Source organism: Cavia porcellus, unplaced genomic scaffold (assembly GCF_034190915.1).
Source record: "Cavia porcellus strain 051 isolate PalLab524CR breed Dunkin Hartley unplaced genomic scaffold, mCavPor4.1 scaffold_4, whole genome shotgun sequence".
NCBI lineage: Eukaryota > Metazoa > Chordata > Mammalia > Rodentia > Caviidae > Cavia > Cavia porcellus.
Window position 1 is genome coordinate 117,168,736 of NW_026947487.1, and position 12,780 is coordinate 117,181,515.

Genomic DNA, 12,780 nt, shown 5'->3' on the forward strand with positions numbered 1-12,780 from the left:
TGAGGGTGGCGGACCTTGTCAGGTCCAGTTCGCTGTACGTAATAAAGTTTGAGAGCTGATCCTGCTCGAGTTTGGCCTCCTGTCTTCCGCGGCTCCGGTCATCTGGTGGCCCGTACGGGGACTGAACCCCGAGACATGGCAGTGGACAACGCTCCAACGCAGAAAGGTTGTCCACTGCCAGACTTTGTTGTGTGTCCTTCCTGCCGGCCGGGAGTGACACCGACAGAAAATGTTTACACATAGCAAGAAATCCTCCATACTGAGAAAACAGAATACATCTTTGCTAAAAGGATGAGGAGGAATATTTAGCACATAAGTTGCCTTGTAGCTATCCATTTGTTAACCCTCCTAACAAGAGTTCAAGACATTTGTCTTTGCAAGCCTACCAAACCCAGCTGGGGTACATCTCACCACTATCAGCGAGCAAATGGTCCGGTCCAATTATATATGCTTAATTGATCTGCATTCTAGAGGGCATATTCGTATGGAAGAGGTTTTCCTACTAATCATGGGAAAAGAAATAGCATCTTAATTGGGCGGCTCTACATTGGGCAGTATTACAATTAGTTACAATGTCTAATAAGTTATCTATAATGCTTTTAATGAGAAACATTTAAGTCTTTCTGGAATTTCTCCAGTCAAATTAATTTTCCAGACTGGAGACAGTATTACAAGTAATGTTATCAGAATTACAATTAAGTCAGTACTAGAGTGTCACTTAAAATAAAAGGCTCAATGGGTAAGTCCTAAAAGCCCAGTCTTTTCTCTGTAGACTTTATTAGTGTGGTAGTGGATAAGATTTATTGACCTAGTACACATGTTCTGTGAGCTTGATGGAGCAATACGATCTTCCAGGCTTTAAATGCAGGGCAGGGCCACATCTCAGGCATCTAAAGGAACTGTCCTTGGATCTGGAACTTACTTTTATCCAGCTTGCTGTCCCCATGTCCAGTATGCTCCAGAGACTATCAGAGAGGGCTTGAACTCCCATCCCAAGTTACCCAGCAGTCTACAGTGGGCTTTAGGCCATGCCTTTTGTGGCATCTCACTCCTAATCCTCAGGAAGTCCTAGAGGCCAGCTTCCGGTTTCTCTGGCTTGAGGCTCTGCCACGGCCTCCAGGTCCAGCTAATTCAGCCCCTTGGATGTGGATGGTGGAAAGAGCAAAGAAAGCAGTCAACAGGCTGTCCAAGTCCAGTGCACCATGAGCAACCCATAAAATAATAGCAAGATATCTTAGCATTTCCACTTCCACAGGAGGACTTTCAGATTCACAGGAATCTGGAACTTGCTAATGGTCCAAAGAGGTCCAGACAGGAGTCCACAGCATGAGCTCATAGCCTTTCTTTGACACAACAGTCCCTTGGCTTTTCCTCCTCTAACCCCAACACTGAGCTGCACTATAATACAGCACAGGGAGACCCAGAAGGTCCAAGCTGCTGACCACTCCTCAGGCAGTTTCCACACTTCAGGGCACACAAGAGGAACACACAAGAGTCACTCTGGAAGGTTTGTCAAAATACAGACATCTTGAGCCCGCTCCAAGGAATCCTGAATGTGTAGGTCAGAAGTAGGACCCAACCTTTTCAATTTTCACACCAAGCTGGCAATACTTGAATACATGACCTGGGCACCTACTTAAGACAAAAATAGGACCCTAGCAGTTGCCCCCGAGATGCAGCTTTGGGGTAAGACCTGATGTCCCTTACAGGCGTATATGCTAAATTTAGCACAATCTGCTTCATTTCCTCGTATGCAGTGCAGTCAGATCTACTAGCACCAAGAATAAATTTGGCAACATGTCTGAGTGGCCCCGTAATTATCAGCAGGTCTGACACATCTCCAGGCTTGCCAGCTCTCACCACCTCTGCATAGCTTGCTCAGCTTGTGACCAGGCTCAAGGACACAGCAAACCAAAGCTTTGCACACCGGTGATTACCTGCGCAATAGAACTGGTGAGCTGTAAGTCCAAAGTTTGCATGCAGACTCATACAAGCCCTGGGAGCCCTGCCTGCTCTTCCTGGTGAAGCAAGAGCCATCCCGCTCCATCTACTTAGTATTCATGGTAGCAGGCACACAGAGGCGCTCTAAAGATTCTGAGTCTAGCCCTGGTAATGGTACAGTAATATTTGGAGTAACATTCAAGCAGAGGCAAGAACCTGTGTTAATATCAGGTCAGCCAGACAAATACAGGTGTTTCTGAAAAACTGTATTAGGCTTTAAGTTATCGCATGCCGAGACCACTTTGAAAGCAAAACATAAAGACTGAAAAGTCTCCCTAACAATATATGGCACAGCAAAGCAGCAGAACAGGGACGTCCAGGGGCACAGTAAGAAGTAGTGAACTCCGGAGCTTTGGATGCCGTGGGTGGGGGTGAGGGTCACCACAGTGACACAGTTTCGTGATGGCCTCAAACTACATGGATACACCAAGTCACAATCATCCTTGCCAGTGTCTTGGCTCAATTCAGTTTGGGCTCTGCTGAACTCAAATGGGCAAGCTAACACACCCATCTCCTGACTGGGCTTGGAGCCTCTCAACTCTTGCCCAAGGGCTTTCCTCCTAACCACAGGGGCCCCGTCCAAGCGTGCGCCATCTAAGGCGCAAGGGAAGGAAAGCCCCATGGAGAAATACTTGGCCACTGGAAGCGAGGCATGTGTGGGCAAATGCCTCTCTTTCTCCTCTCCCCACGGCCTGGGGAGGCGTTCTGATCAGGGACAGGGCCTTACAAACCGTCCATCAGATGCACCTGCAGTGCTGGTGCGGCTGCACACGTACACATGACTGTTGATTTCACACCCCTCCTCTTCCTGCACCCCTGCATCCAGCAATAGTTCTCCTAATACAATACAGACACAGAAGCCCTTTCAATCAAGCCAGAGACTGAGGCCAAGCTTCAGCATCTGACTCCTGCATCACTGTTCCAGCTGCACCGGGTGAGGGAAGGTGGACCTGGCAGTATAAGATCACTTCCAAAGACACAAACCAAGCGCTCTCCTCCCAGAAGCAACGGCTGAATCCTTTGTCAGAGGGATGGACATTTGGAGAGAAATAGCAGCATGTTCGGGGCTGGCCTGGGGCAGGAGGGGCACATGTTTAAGGAGGGAGATTGGAGGACTAGAACTCAGCTGGGCTGCAGGAACTGTATGCTGCATTTTGCATAATTTCTCAATTGGAACTTCAACTCATCTTGACAAGGATCTTGATACGCTGGGTGTGGGGCGGGTGGTGGAAAGACAGGCTGTCTCTGAGGCTGAACCACCTCCTTATAAATTCTGGATCCGCCGTTTCCATCTGTGTGGCCTGGGGTACGCCTTGCAAACTCTCTAAGCCTTTGTTTCTCATCTGAAAAATGCACACCTTTCTGATTGTGATATGCACAACAAATAATCAAAGATAACCAACAGGGCTCACTTATCTTAGTGACTAGGTTATAGTACATAGTAAAAACAAAACAAAACAAAATCTATTGTTGTCATTGCTGTGTGACAGAGCCTGGAGCCCAGGATTAGAGGTGAGGCTGGCTTTAATGCTATGCTCTTCCGTGGAGGTTCATTGCCTACTACGTAAAGGGCGGGGGTTGGTCAAGCTGCCCACCAGCTCTTCACATGTAGGTCTCGTTGGCAGAAGAACAAAGACTTTGTGGCCATCCATCTACCTGAGAGAGTCTCCCTGAGCTGAGATCTGGTTCCCTGCCTTTGAAAGGGGGTGACTTCCTTAGAGGCAGCTCTATTCCTTAATGCACACAGTAGGTGGACTGGTATGATAATTGATAACAGTGATGATAAGCCATCACATTCCTGTAAGTCTGCAGCTAACTGCAGGAACTTGCAAGGATAGAAAAACACCTGAAGACAAGAGTCCTGACTTCTGCGAGCAGGTTCCCAAAAACTACTACTCTTAGCAGAAGATGGATGTACAATGGCCGAGGGCAGAGAGGGGTGCCCTGGCTCCGTCCCAAAGTCCTCTCCATCCATACAGGCTCTGGGGGACTTCGTAAAATTTATACACACAACTGGGTCTTATTATTCACGGTAACTACGTGCAATAAAGTCATTAAATACTGAATGAAATCCCAAAACACTGCTCCTTGAAGAAATGTACAGTTAGGTTCCTGTGAGCCCCAGCAGGTTCCTGTGAGGCTCTGGACACATCTGTCAGCCAGTCAATGCGTAACCTTGCTTTCTGTGCATGTCAGTTTCAAGAGGCTTAATTGCTGCATGTTGCTAACTGACTAGCCCTGAGCTCACAGCCAATGGCTCTCTACTCCAAACATAAAGGAAACTTATCGGACACACGCACTTTTTGCAGAGGCGCCTCACACACAGCCCACCTGAGCCGAGGACTGCACTCAGCGCTACCGTGGGTGACCACTTGAAAGAGCAAAACTGCCACCACCACCACCACCAATGGTGACAAGAAAATAAATGGGGGAAACGTGGCCCCAGATGGCCCATGAAAGGGCACCTGTTCACAGTACTAGAGCTGAAACAAGAGGCGGAGGAGCACCTTGTTCAGCCGCAGCTGGGAACACATACTTCAGGAACCTAGAATCTCCTGGCACTTGATATACGTCTGCAGACAACCACAAAAGTGCGATGCTTATTGATTTCATGCTTACAAGTAAGTTTACATGGGATACGATAATTCACAAAAAAATACACCAATAATGAGAACTAACTGCACACATACATATACACCTACATATGAGTGCACATATATGTGCTAGGTAAAAAATACCCCCTGCCTAGAGTCTTATCACACATTTTTAAAAATACAAGGAATGCTATTGTGGTCACTTTTTCATATCAAAATCTGTCAATGAGTGCAAGAAAACCTCACTGTGTTAACGATCTGCATCTGATCTTTCACCAGTATGCAGAGTCAGCCACTGTGAGGACACATCATTCATTTAACCCAGAACTATCTTCCACATCCCTCTGCAGTGACGATGTCCTCCAGCTGCCCTGTCCTCTCTGATGACCATAGCCAAGTGTGGCTACTGAGCACTTAAAATTTGGCTCATACAGCTGAAAGATGGCGTTTAAATTTTCTTTAATTACATGAAATTTAAACATAATCACAACTGCCTGGTGATCACAGCGCTAGACAGTAGAGTTTACCACGTCTCCTAATTGAGGAACGCGTATCTGTTGCTCCGAAAGCGTCCCCCTTAAATGTTCTGCCGGGATGCAGCTCTGCTTGTGTGGATATAAGAGCTCTCGCTCACTATTCCTTAATTGAGGTTTCCCTCAATACTTGCGTTTTCCATTAATAACAAGCCAGGTTCCTAACAATCTGCATACATTTCCACTGGAGTAAGAGACAGATGAGTCCCTCTGTTCGGAAACCAGCCCTCAGACACAGAGATTCCTTTGTGCATTTAGCACCCTCATGGGAACTGCACATTGCCCTGCAGCAACCTAACAGACAGAGACTTTGGGGAAGGTGCTAAGGCTAACAGCCAGGCTTTCCCCAGGGAGGTACCTACAGTAATCCCCTCCATGGGAAGAAGGGCCAGCTGGTGTCCAGCAGAAGAACAAGCTGACAGCGGCCTCTTTACTTGGGGCTTGCAATAATGTGCTGTTAACAGCGCTCATGAACGCAAAGTACAGTATGGTCCCTTTCTTAACGTCTCCCATTCCTGTTTCTGCCTGTGCTCCGAAAAACATAAACACGGGATTGGGTGCCTTTCATGCAATCAGGCTGTGCTCAGAGCTAACCTACTGCAGTGTACGGTGTGTGTCCCCAGGACTCCCACTGCACCCTGGTGGAAACATCGGGACTCAAGCTCCCCTGGGTCGCATGCACACAGGCCCCATGCTGGGCAGGACAGGAGGAGGCAGAGGACGAAGTCAGCTGTATCACTCCCAAATAAACATCACCCTGGCCCTGGGGGCACAGCCACACAGAGACTGGCCCCTTCTGAAATGCTCATTGCCCTGTGCCTGGCAGGGATAAGATGGTGATCTTGAGTTTGTTTTTATGACTTCTTCAATAAACTTACTAGAGTTTTTAAAGCTTAATGAATATTAAATCTGGGCCAGCTACATCCTTCCAAGGGCTCTTTCTGCCTCACCTTTGTTAGTAGCCACATACATAGATTTTACTTTTATCACTAGGACGAAATCATAGCAAGAGCAACAGACCTCTAAATAAGAATGGAGAAAAGCAGCATTTGCGATGCTGAAAGCCCTACAAATCAAACTGTTTTCATTTTTCTGTGCTCCATTTCTGTCTTTTTTCACACATACACAGAATTTATTTGTGAAGCTGCTCCAATGTTTTTGGATCCAGGTGGCATCGCATAGGATTGAAGATGCCTCCTCCCCGCGCGGGTCTCCCAGCCCCAAATCCCTCTTCCTTCTCCTCCTCTGGCCTCGCTGGACTCGCTTTTGCCCAAGCTTGGAAGTCAAACTCCTCTTCTGTTCACCCCACACCCCCAGCAAGGTTCGGGAAGGTCCTTACTTGGTGGATTCAGGGGTCAATATGAGGCTTGTTAGTTTTTCTGCCATGAGACATTTTTGGACATTTAAAATATCACTGTGCTATGACCGTGTCTTTCTGCCTTGACTTAACTCACGTTTGATACCAGATTTCCTTGTTTTCGTGTTTGCTGGCTTTACTGACGTCTATCTGATCCATGCTTATGTTCACATCCCTAATCCTAGGAGCCCATGATTCCTTAAGGTTCCCTGGCTCCTGCGACCTCTGGGTCACTTCACTTCTCCTTCCTTTTCTCAGTTACTTCCCCTGAAATCTAGAGCCTCAGCCGACTTGGTGGCAACCTGCAGAATAAATGCAATCTTATTTTCTGCTTTGGAAAATTGTTGTCTTTCCCCCCAGTGCTGCCAGGGAAGCCCCTCATCACAACCGCAGTTTTGACTCCTCCTGAAGGGAGGTGTTGTAACTTCTAACCCTTCTCCTAAGGCAATGGATTTCAGTGGGAAGTGGTTACACACACACACACGCACACGCACACACGCACACACACACACACACGGATACTTGATAAAGGGAGACATTTCAGTTTTACAGAGTGGGGTAGGGGTGCTCCTAGTGGTAGGGGGAGAGAAAAAACCACCATGGGCAGGACAGCTCCCCCGCTAAAGAATCAGGTGACCTCAAAGAAAGCCCTTCCCAGTGGGGAGACCTTGCCTCGTATTTAACTTTCAAAACCCCCAGGACTTCAGGGGCCATATCCCAGACCCTCAACCCCCTCCCACTCGCCATTGCACCCCTGGTGCCTTGCACACATCCTGGCCGGGGGTGGACTCTTGTGGACATGAGATTACCACCTTACGGGAAGTCCTCAGCAGGAGAGCTGTGTTTGTATGGTTTTCACAAGAGTGAGTATGTATCCTTCTTCTCTGTTCAGAGTTTTACCCTGTGTTCTGGAGCCGGTCTGCCTTTAGGAGAACACTACACAAGGCTGGTTTTCATGGCTGATGATGAGCACACAGACAGCCACATAGCTGTAGGCGGGACCCGTGCCTGGGTGGCACTCCCTTCTCAGTGGGAGGCCGTTTCCCACTCATGTCATCGTGTGCCTCTTTATGAACTCTGTTTCTACCTTTGGGGTATTTCCCACTAGGTTGCCAGTGAGTGTTCCAACTGTAGGACTATAATCAGCCACAGGTCCTCTACTTTATTATTGGAACAAAATTAAGGTGATATCCACATTAAGCAGCATAAAGATGGAGACAGAAGACCAGGGTCATGTCGAGAAGTGACGCTACCTAGAGGCTGGACTTAGGTGATGTTGAGTCTTTGGAGAAATACTTGAAGAAGTTGTCTCTACAGGCCAGGGATTTGGGTCAGCAGCACAAGCGCCTGCCTGAAAAGTGCAAGGTTGTGAGTTCGATCCATGGTACCAAAAAACAACAACAAAAAATACCCCGATTAAGAGCCACCAGAAAACCTACCTTGCACATTGCTGACTGCTGAGCCATCAGTAACATACAAGATAAATATGTGAAAACACTCACTTTCCTGTATCCCAGCAGCGAGTAAATGAGACGAAAATCAAGACCACACCATTAACATCCGCCCGCACAAAATCAAATGTCTTGTTACAGACCTAATAAAATAGGTGCAGGATCTATATGAGGCAAAGCATAAAATTCTGATCCAAGAAATCAAATAGTAAGTAGAGAGACAGTCCACGTTCATAGAAAATAAGATTTATATCAGAAGATCCATTTGTCACAATTTGATGTACAGATTCCACACAATCCCAATCAAAATACCAGACAGTTATTTCATGGGTATCAATCAACAGATTTTAAAGTTTTACTGAGATGCAAAAGGTCAACATAGCTACCATAATAGTGCAGAAAACTAAGTTAGGAGACGGGAATTATTCAGCCATAGATTACTGTAGCCCGAGAGCAGTGTGATAAACCCATGGGGCGCACGCTGCCGTTGGCTGTTCGCATCAACGAAAGCTCTGTTACGGGTTTCTCTTCACGGTACACATTGACTCTCTAAACTAGGACCTCAGTGCGGGCTCTCTGTAATTAATAAGTGAGTTTGCGGTTGCAGTTTGAGCACTCGGTCTCTAAAAGTTTCAATACCGCTGGCCTAAATAATCAAGATCGGATGGTGATGCCTGAAGAATCAACAGAAAGAGCAGTGGAATGGAATACAGATCCTAAAAACAGACCCTGATAAATAGTCCATTTATTGACAAATTAGCAAAAGGCATTGTGACGTAGCAGAGCCCCTCTAACAAACGCTGCTGGAACAGCCGGATACCCACAATATGAAATACAACCCAGGCACAAACTTTACACCCTCACAAAAATTAACTTAAAAGAGAACACAGGCCTCAGTATACAACATCATAAAACACCCAGGAAATGACAGAGGAAAATATTTAAATAACCTTTGGTATGGTGATGACTTTTTGGATACAACACTGAAGGTATAATCCATGAAAGGAAGACTTGATTAATTAAACTTAATTAGAATGAAAAACTTCTGCACTGTAAAAGAGACAGAATGAGAAGACAGCAGGCAGATTAGGATACAATATTAGTAAGAACCACATCTGAAAATACATTCCCTAGGGAATGGGAAGATGGAAACAGACTAGGAAAAATACTTTTCAGAACCATATCTGATAAATGATCATTATTAAAAATATACAAAGAGTTCTTAAAATTCAACATCTAGAAAAAGAACAGTCAGTTACCTACACAAGGGGCAACAACAGTAGAGAACACACAGTTCACCAAAGAAGGCACCCAAAAATCAAAATAAACACATGAAAAGATGTTCCACCCCATTTTTAATGAGGGTGTTGCAAATTAATGTAACAATGACAGACCGCTATACACTATACACTAATTAGAAAGACCAAAATCCAGAATATGAGTATCAGTGGATGCTGGTGAGGATGTGGGTCTCTTTATTTTATTTATGAGGCTGAAAAATGGTATACCTGGTCTGAAAGGCAATTCAGGAGTTTCTAACAAAAAAAGTATACATATTCTTACAATACCATCCAGCGATCGTGTTCCTTAGCATTTAACTAAAAGAGTTGGAAAAAGTATTTTCACAGGAAAAACTGCACACAAATGTTTACTGAAGCTTCATTAATAATTGGCAAAACTTGGAAGGAACCAGGGTGCCCTTTAGTATGTAAATGAATAAGCTGCGGTGCACCAGACAGTGGAATATTAGTCAGCACTGACAAGGAAAGAGCTTTCAAGCCAGGGAAGAAATGGAGGAACCTTGAGTGCCTATAATGAAGCGGAAGAAAAAACCCAATTTTAAAAGACTACATTTTACATGATTCCAACTACTGTAGGTGACATTTTGGAACAGGCAGAACTGTGGGACCAGTAAAAAGGATCAGTAGTTGTCTGAAATATGGAAGAAGCTGAAGAGATGGGCACGGATGACTTTCAGGGCAGGGAAGCTTTCCATGCCCTGCCTCAAGGACAAACACAGACACGCATTTGTCCAATACACAGGGCGCAGGGCACCAAGTGAACCCTGAGGCGTCGGTGTAGGCTCCTCAAGGGCAACAAATGCACCACCTGGTAAGCAGCTTGATTCTGATTGTGGAAGAGGCCACACGAGTGTGTGTGTGTGCACATGCATGTAGCCAGAGTGTTTAGGAAATCTCTACCCTTCACTAAATTTTGTTATAAACTGAAAACTGCTTTCAAAATAAAGTTTATTTCTCAATGAAAGCAATGTAGCCAGGTGTGAACCACCATCAAGACGCATGCACACACATGCACACATATGCACACACCTGTGCACACCGCTCAAACGCAACCAGGCCCAGGCCTGCACACATCGCTCCAGCCACTCAGTCCCGGCCATTTCCTCTCCAGCCTGTGCCTCTGCACCGCTGATTGCCGTCCTGGGCCCCCTGCACACCCCAGCGCCACCTCGCGCCTCCAGCCGGCTCAGATGCCATCTTTCCCTTCTGCTGCGTGCCCCAGCTGGGCCGCACGCTCCCCTCTGTACACGGAAATTAAACCCAGAGTGCATTCCACGCCTCACACTTGCTGTTCCGCAAATGCTTGCTTAATTCTGTCTCTCCCACTCTCCGGAGACAGACCAGGACTCAGGAGGGCCCGGGGCCTCCCGCCCTCCTGCAGACCCTGAAACAAGGCTGGAGCCTGACGACTGTGGCTAAAACCCAGAGGCCTGGAGGAGCGAGCTGCAACCGAAAGGCGGCTCAGCAGAGTCTCCACTTCTCCCTCATTAGTGGCAGTTGCGAGCCTCAGTTTCCCCACTGTTAAAAAGGGGAATCACAATAATAGCAACGCCTGTTTCACCGGGTTGTGGAGAAGCACTGAATGAGTTCGTGTGTATAAAGTTAATGTGGGTGAACAGAAAAAGCAGACTGTGGTGGAGGGGGGCTTCGGCAGGTTTGTTCTAAAGGGTTCAGGCTTCCTCTGCCGCCTAAGCCATGGCAACAGATGACGTCACTGCTTGGCTCCCCCACCCTCCCCCCAATGGCTTCCCTCGCTCCTTCCCTGTAGCCTAAATCTGTCTCCCTGATCTCATCTCCTGCTCTTGGCCCAGACACTGTGATCGCCTCTGTTTCCTGCTCTGGGACTTTGCATGACCTTTTCGCCCTTCCTGGCTGTTCTTTCTCCTGCAGACCCACAAACCTCAGGCAGCTCTCCGCAGGGGACCCTCACCTCCCAGCCCTGCCTACAGGAGCCTCCTCATCACCCTCATCCACTCTCAGGGCGTGGATATTTTCACAGCCCACCACCCATGGGCTTCCTTTACTGCCACCCAGAACAGAAGCTCCATCGAGGCTGGGGCGCAGTCACGGCCATGGCTGTTTTCCTGGGGCTTGGAACCATACAGGGCAGACAGTGGGCATTCAGTAAATGTGCTGGATGAGTGAATGATGTATGAAAGATAAACCCTCTGGTGCTGTGGGAAATCAAGAAAAACATCTTGGCTTTTGTGATCCCTTCTCCGGTTGTCGAAGCTCACTCTGTATCAATGACCAAGAGCAAAGGCTGAAAGCTTGTGATCTGAGACCACCCGCTCCGTGACTTCTAGGCTGCAGGGATCTAGGCCTCAGGGACTTCATTGGTGTATTAAGTACAGTCCCCAGAATTCATCTCAGTGCTGCTGGAGGAGCGGCCAACACAAGGGACGCTCTCCGCACCAGGCCAGGCAACGCAGCCCAAGCGCCTGTTCCCAGCTCTACCCTGCCCCTCCTGAGGGTGGAAGAGCCTCCTTCCATTCCTCGGCCCCCCTCTAAACGGTCCGCCATGCGCAGCCTTGCCCAGAGCCCCTTCTCCTGAGGATGTCTGCCCCCAAGTAAAGGTTGTCAAACATTTTAAATGTTATTAAATTGTCCAGTAAATGGGAATGCCCATAGCAGAGAGCCAGTCAATCAGGATTACTCCAGAGCCTCAAAAAGACAGAAGGAAACCATTATTAGGTTTCAGAATATTGTGTTCTCTCTCCCACACAGCCGTTATCTAAATCTTCATTTAATTGGCAGCCTTCAGAGCTGTCAGAATTGCATTCTGAGAACTGGGAAAAGTTTTCAAACATTCAAGCAATGTTACATGCTTGGCTCAAAACTACTCAGGGGGAAAGAATGAGCCTTTCTGCAAGAGATTTGGGAAATGCCAGATAACTGGCACTACAGGGGAGCTGACCTTGAACAAAGTAAAAACAGCAACAACAGAACCACTCAAGACAAACACACCATGGTAAGTTAAGGGGGGATCAGACCCCCCCAAACCCCCAGGTGTTTCCCTGAGGGTTAAAACTGGTCCTCTCTGTCTCTGTGTGCGCTAAGTGTCTTCTTCATTGCCAGGCTTCTCTCTTGGGTATGAAATAGATGTTTCCGGTGGTTTGACATAACACAGGGAATCAATTCACAGGCCCAAACGTCTCTATCCAAGACTTTCCAACCACAGCCTGGGCTAGAAGGAGCTTCCAATTTCCCCCTATCCCTCCCCTCCAGTAGCCCCAACACCATGTGCGATCAAGTCTCACTGGTTGCATTACAACTCATGACCTCTGTGGGCCTGCCCCTCCCCTCCCTCCGGGGAATACTAGAAAAGACTCCAAGCTTCTCCCACTTGGGCCCCTGCACAGGCACAAGCCTGTTGATTGTTGAGAAACCCGTTCTTGGCAGTGTGTCACTCTGTTGCTTAAAAAATCCCGGTGGCATCTGCTCCCTGGCAGGTGAAGTCTGAGCCCCTCAGCCCCACACACCTGAGCTCAGGCTCTGTGAACGCCCAGCCCCAGCTCCAGCCACACAAGCACTCCGAGAGCT

The 12,780-nt window shown here is 47.5% G+C and overlaps 1 protein-coding gene across 2 annotated transcripts in view; it reads right to left on the reverse strand.

The window, feature by feature from the left end:
- Positions 1-12,780, reverse strand: part of Cdh13 (cadherin 13) — a 1,022,569-nt gene that overhangs the window by 987,094 nt on the left and 22,695 nt on the right. The window lies entirely within an intron of this gene.